The sequence below is a fragment of the Pecten maximus genome, chromosome 6 (assembly GCF_902652985.1).
Source record: "Pecten maximus chromosome 6, xPecMax1.1, whole genome shotgun sequence".
Lineage (NCBI taxonomy): Eukaryota > Metazoa > Mollusca > Bivalvia > Pectinida > Pectinidae > Pecten > Pecten maximus.
In genome coordinates, this window is record NC_047020.1 from 39458782 (window position 1) to 39470025 (window position 11244).

The window sequence follows — 11244 nt, forward strand, 5'->3', positions numbered from 1 at the left end:
ATTGTCGTCATCAAACGAACATCCATCATTCATTACACTGCGCTAAAAAACTAATAAATCAATGGCAATCACAGGTACATGTGGTAAATATAAACACAGGAGCCGTAAATCATGTACGTATAAAAATTGGTACATATTGTTATATTTGTCTAGCCTATAGTGGGATGATGTCCGCTATCGTTAACTCCAGCCCAAAGCGCGCATAGACTATTTTACAAATGTCGTCTGGTATCTCCCAGATTTGCATCTGATGTCATTGATTAGATATTGACGTTGCGATAAACTAGCTGTCCGGGCATTTGTACACATTCTAACAATCAATTATTTAGTTTTTTTGTTTTGTTTTTGTTTTTGTTGATTTTGCTGTTGTTTTTGTTTTTTTTTTTTTGTTTTTGGGGGTTTTTTTTACGGAGAGTGCCGATTGCTCCCGACTACTGAAGTGTCGAAAATTGATCACACTTCGGTATGGCTCAGTCAGGATTTGAACACAGAATACAAAATGGGGTTGGGTTTAGGTAAGATATTCACGATTTTTTCGAGCCGATTGTCCCAATTTTTGACGTCGTAGCAAGTCGGGAATTATTTCGTAGTTACGTCGTCGTATTGGCATCTTACAAGTTGTGGTAGTTCGGAGGGTATCGGCTTGCTTCCCATATGGCTTTAAACGTATTCCATACCTTCGGCATCCTCGGGAGGCACCGTAGGTTTCTAGGCCAGTCGGGGTGGGTTTTTTAATCCAGATTCTATATCACCAAAATACGATGTACTACGACATCGATACAAGCACAATATGCTGCGACTTCCTGACGACGCTTCGCGTCACCAAGGCATCCATGACTTTCTAAGATATTGCCAAAATCTTTGAACGTTATTGAGACTGTTTCTCCTATGACATAACACGACTCACTCCAAAACCATGATAAAATCAGGAATATGCTGAATGAATTTACACGATTAGGCATGAGTTCGTGACGATAACAATACGATTATTTACAACAGAGTTACGACCACGACGATAGCTCGTGACGAGAACAATACGACTATTTACGACAGCGTCACGACCACGACGATAGCTCGTGTGGATAACAATACGACTTTTTACAACAGCGTTACGACCAACGACGATAGCTCGTGAGGATAACAATACGACTTTTCACGACAACGTTACGACCAACGACGATAGCTCGTGACGACAACAATACGACTATTTACGACAGCGTTACGACCAACGACGATAGCTCGTGAGGATAACAATACGACTACTAGTATTTACGACAGCGTTACGACCAACGACGATAGCTCGTGACGACAACAATACGATAATTAACGACAACGTTACGACCAACGACGATAGCTCGTGACATTTTCCCTCTCCTCCGGACCAGGCAATATTTGGGGAACCAATGATTACTTCCAATGTCATTCATATCCAGCATGAATCCAGTTCAACTTACGCAGCTCATCCAAAACATCCTTTAACTAGGGCAAGATATATTGCGTAGCGCAAACGCTGCGATCCAGCCGGAAAAGCGACAGGGAATGAAATGGTGACAAGACCCTGGCTTCAGAGAAAACCTCTGTCAGAACCAAATAATAAAGACACATCACGGACAGTCGTACTGGAACTACCATCGCGCTGATACAGTGTATCGTACAATTATCACAATAAAGAAAACAGGGGGCTTGTGGATCTCGATAACCCTGATTTAGGCTTCGGACAGCAGTTGTAGGCCGTCGTGAACATGCTTTAAAAATATACGGCACATGATGAATGTTATACCCAATGTGACTAAGGGCGGAAGTTACTGTAACACTTTGGAGGTGAAGGTCATTGATGTCGGTCTTATTCAAATGTCGTATACGGTACATTTTATTGTATGATATACTTGTATATAAGTATGAACCAATCTATAATTACTCGTCGTTATTTGTTCGAACTTTTACGTCCGTGCTACATCCAAGCTCAAACGAGTGTCAATGAAACACGGGCATTTTTGTGGTTTTGAAGATGATCTATATCTTTGATTGATATTAAAACAAACACTTTCTGCTTACCTTTTGAACATTAGAATAACTGATTCATGCTTCCTAATCTCACATTGCCACGTGCCTACAACGAAAAAGAAAAACATAAATTAGTAATGTACCATATGTCTGTGAAAACAAAATGAATAAATCAAATAAAATAAATTAACAATAAATGAATAAACATAAACTCTTTCATTACTTCCACCGATGCTGTCTATTTATACAGCTACTCAGACTAGAAAATATATCGTTAGATTTAGAAACAACATCACAATGTTATCAACATATTTGAACAGCATAATTTAAAAATAAACGATGAAAAAGTTAAAAAGTGGAATAATAAGAGAAAACTTTTTATTTCATTTAATTTTTTAGAGAAATTGGTTAATCATACGGATGTGTTTGAAGTGAACAATGTGTTCCAGATGGCTTGGCTGACGGGAGAGGGATGGCGAGATGAGCATGGAGATCGAGCATGCATTCAATAAACACTAGGGGAGCGTTCCTTCCGGTGTATAACAATGTAGCCAGACAAGGGAGGGGGAGTTCCGGAATACAAACAGGAAAACTATGGGGGAGGGCATGTTATATACATTTAAATCTAACTGTTCAAAAGACATCAACAACTCGCCGGTATTCCAAAACAAAAATACATGAAGCATAGGCAATGAGACCGAATCTTTATACAGAAAGATATTTGCCCTTTGCACATACGCATATCGTATGATTAATTGAATGATAAATACATATATACATGTATGAATCAATGAACGAAAGTATGGAGATTTTATTCCTTTTTAATATTCACAAATATTGGTATATTTATATATTTTTTATTGTTACCAGCACATCAGAAAGAGTAGATCTAAAACAACACATCCGAGAAGAGAAAATATGTTTTCTTTACCTGTGCGAAACATCAAGCAACTTATACAATTTATGCCTAATCCTCTTCTCAACTTTGGAGCAATAAATATGTTTAAATCATTAACCAAAGATGGGGATGCTGCAGTATTTTAGGGGGTCCAGCAGAGTGACCGGAGGTTGTGTGTCTGTCATCACTACAATTGTAAATGTCTTTCAGTTCAAGTGACCGTGACGAGTCCGTGACCAGATCTGTGTTCTAACTGACGGGCGTGCCCTGGCAATGATATGGTTGATGATCACAGATGAGGCGTGTCAATGCCGTTTACTCCAAGGAGATTGTTAAAAGGAAAACTGATATCCATTTTGTTTGGATTTATTCTTCAAGGAAATAGTTATATTGTATATATACATTAAAAAAAAAAAAAAAAAACCATTTCAAAGTCATTTGATTACCGGTAAAGTTTTAGCTTCTTGAATAGATGATTCGGTTAATAACTGCTTTGCATTGTTAAAAGACTTAGGCCTTTGTGCTAGATGACCTGTACTGACCACTGCCCATTTACCTCATTAGTTTCAGTGCATGGTCAAGATGAATACCATAAAATTGACTGTTTTGAAATGTCTGAATGCATTTGGTCTTCAGTTAAACCGGTCTTAATTGACCATGACTGGCTGGCCTTTATTCAATCAAGTCCATCATACTTTGAAACTCGAGAGCATTTTCACAAGTTTACGGCTGCACTTCAATACACGTGGCGCGCGCCACTAATTAGATTTTGCAGTGGATTTATCGCGCGTGCCGGTTCTGGTAGCTAGTTTTCTGCACTTCCGTTAGAACATAAATTGTGTTAGGATCTAACATGTGTTTTCTGTTGAGAAAAAGAGCGGAAGGTCCGTGATATTTAAATAATGATATTCCAAACAATACCAATGAGTTTTCGATGAGTTTACATTCTGTATTGACGCACGTGCGTTCATTTTTGAATTACAGAGAACTTAAGTAATACAGCACACGCGAGAATGCAGTATAATCTTTTTTTTTTTTTTTTTTAATCTGAGGAAATTAAAGAGGATTTATTCGACATTTATAGGTATAATGTAAAGACAAATTAATTTGTCAGACAAAACATTAGTCTGTGGATTTTGTGTGTTTAAATGACTGTTACAGATGGACTATTTTGAAATAACAAATGTGACATCTGGTACGCATGCAAACTACACAATTATAACCTGCATTCAATGCACGTGTTAAAGTAAAGTTGCTTTAAAGAAATAAGATTGGAAGTCAATCAACGTGAAAATCCTCCAACGTTCTAATGTAATTTTTTTGTTAATTTCGAAGTAGATATCAAAGTTTTTCATCCGTGTACTTATGTATGTACTATCATAGCCCGAGTTTCCTCTGGCCCTGACACACGACTTGCACGTTCTGACATCTAGATGTCTTGTGCAGGGCCAAAGCGCACTTCTATATGAAAACGTGGAATTCTCGGACAATGTTTGGTGTCGCTAAGATTGTTGTGCAGACAAAATAAACATGGCATGGCAGAACGCCTAGTTTACATATCTGGGTAAATTAGATACTTATTTACCCAAAACCTCTCTTTAGTTACGGTGTCGAGAAGTCCACGTTTTCGTGTAGTAGTGCGCTCTGGTCCTACGGCAGACATCTAGCTGTCAGAATGTCCAAGTCTGGTGTTGGGGCCAGAAGAAACTCGGCTTAGTACTATTAGTGAGACAGACATTGTGTATCCACATTTCATTTATCAATTCATTGATTGATTTTTAATTTTATTTATTAAAAAAAAAAAATCGATGTGCCTTACTGTGTTATCCGTATACACGATATTTTACACATTTTGTAAACGTAGTCCTAAGAAAATGGAGTGGTCATTATCGTGGTCAAGCGGCATTGAACGGTGTGTAACATTCAAAGTTTATTTCGTTAAAGAAAACCTTTCATAATATTTTATCTCATTCTTAGGAAATAAATACACATAATCTGATGACATCATCAATGATAGCGTACCAGCAAAATGCATGACGTAATGAAATAGTGAAAGTATAACGTGAAATTGAAATATCAACTAGAAGTAATATGCACATGTACAGGTGCGACTTATACGTAACAAATCCGTCAATCAGCACTGTTTATGAAATTTATGCAAAGGTACATAAAAACAGCATCTTGATAACTTTATGCTAATATACGGTAACTATAAACCTACATGATATATGATCTTCATGTTTTTAAGTTTACGATGACATGGCGACAGGTGACATTTCTAAAACTTCACCTGTACACAACACACTTGTTAGACAGGTTTTCGTGCACCTGCCGTTCACGGGGGAAATAGTAATTAAAATATATTATGTATTTGGAGTATTAATAGGCGTTTCAAAAGTGTGATAAATATTTAATAACATTGATAACTTTCGATACTATTTATAGACTGACATCTTCACTGGTCAGCAATGTTAGTGACTTTTGAATGCGGGGTGGGGCCGCAGTGGCCGAGTGGTTAAGGTGTCCCGACACTTTATCACTAGCCATCCACCTCTGGGTTGCGAGTTCGAAATCTACGTGTGGGGCAGTTGCCAGGTACTGACCGTAGGCCGGTGTTTTTTCTCCGGTTACTCCGGCTTTCCTCCACCTCCAAAACCTGGCACGTCCTTAAATGACCCTGGCTGTTAATAGGACGTTAAACAAAACAAACCAAAAACCAAAGAATGCGGGGTATTTGGCCCCACTTTCACCCAAAAACACGTGACATAATTAACAATAGAATCGTGGTATAATTGCTTCTCAAAATGACTTACAAGTGAGTTTCTAGTCAAAATAAAGCAAAAATGTCTTTGATATATCAGATTATTTTATTGTTCTTACTTCTCAGGAAGAGCGATTTCGGGTAAAAGTGTAATATTTAAGTGAATTTTGAGAATAAGTGATTTTGCGAATTTTTCTTATTTCTTCAGCAATGTTTACTCGTGTCCATACCATATATCGGAAGTGCTTCCATACCGTTTCATAACGAGTGTTTTTTCCTTGTTTTTTTTTTTTAAACACACATGCTTTTAGTGAATTACGTGTAATTCTTGTTTTATGAATAATATCTGTGATATTGAACTTTAACCAGTTACCGTTGGCACGTCTCGTAAATCACGGAGATTGCCGATCATCTCCGATCACACCAGCAATCCTTCATCACCTTGTTTTCGGCATTGTGGTTCCTGAAATCAACTCTCAAGAGTGCAGTAGACCAAGTTTATCAATCCACGCTGACAACGCGCCCTCTCACGACGTTTGTGTATATGTTAACGGACTTAGGACGAAGAAAAATATTTATAAATAAATTTGACATACAAAAGAGTGCAGCTGAAATACGTAATGTCAAATTGATTTCAATCACTGCCTTAACGAACACCGGCATCCACAAAATTGAAGAGTTCCACTCTACACGTAGATACAGAGGGCGGAACCCTTGAATTTCAGAGGTGGTAAAGTGATTACGAATGTCAGGAAGCCCAAGTGTTATGGTACACATTTTTAGATGTCTTTTTTTCTGATTTGGTCTAATAAACATCCAAGATATGTTTGACCGAAAATTGTAACTGATCAGAGCAAGATGTAAGCCCACAAATTATAAAATCATAGACATTATAGTCCCTTTCTAACACCGTATGTTGTATATTTTGCATTATATATTTAGATATATATCTATTTCACTATCAGGGGGTGACTCTTTACCGACGGGAGTTTATTATGCTACTTACGGATGTCAGCCAGTATTCAGATAACCTCATACGAGATAGGGTGTTATCAAAATTCCTTAAATTCTAAATGATTAATTGTAGCTACACTCTAGTGGAATTGTTTCTTTGTTGATGTTTTAAAAAGTGCCCCGTGCTTAAAATATAAAATTAATCGTCTCATATTTTAAAATATGTGTAACATTCTGCCAGAACTAGATGAATCGTTAATTGACAGTTGATTATTATATACTTATGTACAGCTTATGGTATAGTTCATTATATTTGATTGGACCACAGGGGCTTGGCATGATTTTACAAATGATTGTCCACATATATATGTACTATAGTGACAATAATACATAATATATATGGACTGTCATTTGTAAAATCGTGTCAAGCCCCTGTGGTTTAGAATAGTTTTCAAACGACGAGACTTTCCGAAATTCCACACAACATATACAGTCAAACGTCGTTATGTCAAAGTCTAATTTAAATCGAAAACCCCGCTTTACTTGAAGTAAAAAATTCAGTTAACATTATTACATGTAATGATTTATACACAGTAACCTCGAATACACGGAATATTTTCAAATACAATTGACTTCGACCATATTTTCTAAGTCGTCCATCACCGGAGAATAAAATATATATTCAGCATATAACACAATATGCTTGAGAATTCATTTAAATATTACTATTAGTGCCTTCCTCATAATTATAAACAGTTTTCCACGAATTATTTTTTGTGAAACATTTGATAAAAAATTGATATAAACTGAAATACCCCTGTATATCTGGTGTTCTGTTAGTCTTGTTTGATGTCAGAACTCCTGGCGAATTCTAACATAGATCCAAAGGCGAACACACCATGGGTTATAAACAAGACTACCTAAAGCAACGTGTCAGGTTTACAAGATATTAACCATTTAAATCTCCATGAGGTAAAGCAGACTATTTAAATTTTATCACTTTAAAATTCAAAGGATACGTTGAAATGAGACGCTACGATTTTTAATGATGATTGGTTTGGATTGGTTAAAGTCTCAAGCTGAGTTAAATGTATCTCGGATTTATAACTTTTCGGATCTAAGGCAGTTGGTGAATACTTGACAGGAACAGCATGCATGTCGACGAAAACATCGATTCATCATGCAATAATTTACTTATAATTATCGTAGGGGTTTATTTTGACTGACTGGATTACACAATCAAGGGAGATAATTTTTCACACAGATCTTCATCAATCGGGAACCTTCGACACTTTCCGTAAACGACGTAAATGAGATCTTCATATGTGTAATTTCAACAAGCACGGCTTGTTCACATAATATGTTACAGTAACCTTTCTGAATTCTTCACCTCTCTTTACGTCATCGTCGAATCCCGTGGGTATCCGACGATGTCTTTACTAAACCCCAATGTGTATGGGAGAGGGCGTTGGATAATTTGTACAACTTGTGGGAAATCCCTTTAATTGCTATTAATAGAAAAAGACGATAAGCTGTGTTTTAATGAAATCCCCATCCAATGTGCAACAAACATTTAGAAACTAACTTTAAGGCGTTTTTGGTCGAGTGGTCGTTCATGTAGGATTTTTGATTGTTCGATGTTTGATTTCGTGAATTTCACTGATATACATGTATGTTTACGACATTACGAAATAAGGGATTTCTGATACTTTATCAGCCTTTTGAAAAATATGATATTAAGTCGGTCCATATCAGATTTTTAATAGGACGATGAAACATCAGAAACCTTCAGATTAAGGTCAATTGTATCCCAAAATCTGCAAAAAAAAAAAAAAAAAAAATTCAGACTGAAGCAATCGGGGATCGTCGGTACTTTCCGTCTGGAGTCTACGGAAAATACCGACGGTTTCGAAAAAAATGGGCCTCGTTTGTCATTTTCTCCTCTTGTGGTGGTACTAATTTATGTAAACATTATGTCAACAATACGCAAACATTATGTAAACTGTTTATGACTTGTTCTGTCCACACCAACCGTACCCATGTAAGATGTGTGTAGCGTTTGATTAGACATAAGTTACACTATGTTATGTTCATCCGTGTATGCTTACAACACAACTGTACATCATTAATTACTGTGGTTTTAAGCAATTTAAACAGGACGATATTTACTTAACGATTTTGGAATGCATATGCATCCTTAGGTAATCAAACGGTTTAAACTAAAACGCAATGAAACGCGCGTGCTCCAAGTAGTAGGATTATGTACAAAACGACCTTCATTACAGATCGCCAGGAGTTACGGGAGCCAGGTCGATAAAACCTACCGACGGTTTGACGGTAGCCAGACCCCTCCTTACCAAGGTTTTGATAATTTCATAAATGTACTCTCTGACCGTGTCTGAAGTCTACTCTGACATCAAGGATCTTACACATTCAACCATAGATTGTGCGGGCCACTGATATACAGGGCTTAAAGGTATACCTTTAATAAATAAATAAATAAAAAAATTCACGTAATTAAAAAAAATGCAAAAAAATGAAAAAAAAAAAAAAAAAAATGAAAAAAATAGACATATCATATTTTATTGACATTTCTTAATTCCACGTATGCAATGGCGTACATTGTTGTCAAAAAGCAATTGAATTATATTTATCGTCTATCATCGAAACCGATACCCGTGCAGGTGCAGCTTGCGATAAAAACCGGTATTGTTACCAAGGGAGCCTGGACAAAGACAGACCTTTAATTACACACACATCTGTTAAATTCCTAAATATAGGTAGATGTATTTTTTTCGTTCTTGAATATATGATTTAATTTAACACCTGTGTGATAAAACGAAGCATTGATTTCGACAAAATTTCTCCAACATTAATCGTGCAGATTGTGTTTCCGTTACGATTCGCACACGAGGATTTGATATTTTGATTCCAATTAGTTCAGAGGACGATATGAATTGCTGATTAGAAAAGAAACTTTCTCTTTCCGAAGACAACATTTATATTTGCAGAGCGGTTAAGGTGTCCCGACACCTTTTCACTAGCCCGCAACCTCTGGGTTGTGAGTTCGAAACCCATGTAGGTCTGTTGTCAGGTTCTGACCGCCAGCCAGTGATTTTTCTCCAGCTACATGTACACTGGCTTTCCTCCACCTCCAAAATCTGGCAGTCCTTAAATGACCCTGGCTGTTATTAGGACGTTAAACAAAATAAACCAAACCTACTACAGTAGCCCCTTGACCCGCCGGTGCAATAGGCGTACGCTATATATTATACAATATTTAAGTACAGAGTGCTGGTTATGAGTTTTGATAATTTGATGCGAACAGTTTATGCTACAATCTTATCAGCATAATATATTGAAATATTTTACACTTGCCAATGAATTCATAAGACGAATTTCAGTGAAGATGCTTTAACAGTGATTTGTATTTAATTTGAATTTAATCTTGGATGAAATGTATTAAACGATATTTACAGACAGCCAGACAGATCTGTTTCAAGACAGACAGACAGACAGACAGACAGACAACCGTTATTTTACTCTATCTAAGTTAACGTATTTTTTTTTCTTCTACAAGACTCCCCACAGCCAACACCGCCCCATGATAGTAAACAAATCATCTAGAATGATATATATATGTATGTATATATTATATACTTACCAAAACACGATGATTACACGAGATCCTGATAATTCGCCTCCACGCCCAAAACCAAGCAGAACAAGTAAAATGTATAATTTATCACAAGCAAACTCCTACAATTTCTTTTACCCATAAACCAGATGCGCGTGACCAGCACGCGAGGTTTTTCCATAATTAAAACAGACAGAGATATCATTTTCCGCCATTAATAGAAGGGTTACAATGTGCATAAATTCTCCATGCACCACGAAAGGTAAGATTTCACAGCTGCTAAATGTATCCCGCAATCTCATTGGTCAATCGTTGGACGTAGTACACACGGTGTGTCCGGGTAGGATATTTTTGATACCCTGGTAACAAGCGTCAAAATGATTGACGATCTTAATAAAACAGTGAACTGACCTTGATCTGCGACCTTCTTACACAGGTAGCAGGTGATGTTGTAGTTACTAAAAAAAAAGGAAGAAGAAAGAAGGAAGGTGGTCTCCACACAATTGGTTTTAGATGGAGACGACTATCACTTGATGAAGATTAACAACAAGAAATCTGGAGAAGCCAGGGAGCTGTTTATTGTCAAGTTATCGTTTGTGCCTATTAATAACCATATGTAAATATCTGTCACGCCTCCACCTAGGAATGACAGGAATGTGCTCAGAGGAAGAATATATTTCTGATGTACAAGGGGATAATTTTAGAACAATCACTCTGGTTTTAGCTTTAAATGTAAACGCCGGGTGCTAGAAAGTTTTGCCTTAATTAAGAATTTTTTTTATCATTTAGTACAAAATAAACCCGGATATCATCCGTCAATCTTACACAAGGATCTTAAAAAAAAAATCCGAACAATTATTATAATTCGTTCTTTATTTATTTATTTTATGAGGATCACAAACAGCCCTAGGGCTACAAGATGCTTCTAACCATTGTCTGTAAGAAGTGTTTCAAGTGTTGATCCATTGTTGAATCTTTAAATAATTTATC

The 11244-nt window shown here is 36.7% G+C and overlaps 1 protein-coding gene across 1 annotated transcript in view; it reads right to left on the minus strand.

The window, feature by feature from the left end:
• The window catches only part of LOC117329752 (delta-like protein 1), a 58093-nt gene extending 47756 nt beyond the window's left edge, over positions 1 to 10337 (minus strand). Inside the window, exons 1-2 of the mRNA XM_033887875.1 lie at positions 10282 to 10337; positions 2056 to 2110 (exon numbers count right to left, since the gene is read on the minus strand). The gene's annotated coding sequence lies outside the window, so the exon portion shown is untranslated. The remainder of the gene's footprint in view (positions 1 to 2055; positions 2111 to 10281) is intronic.
• Between the last annotated feature and the right edge of the window lie 907 nt (positions 10338 to 11244).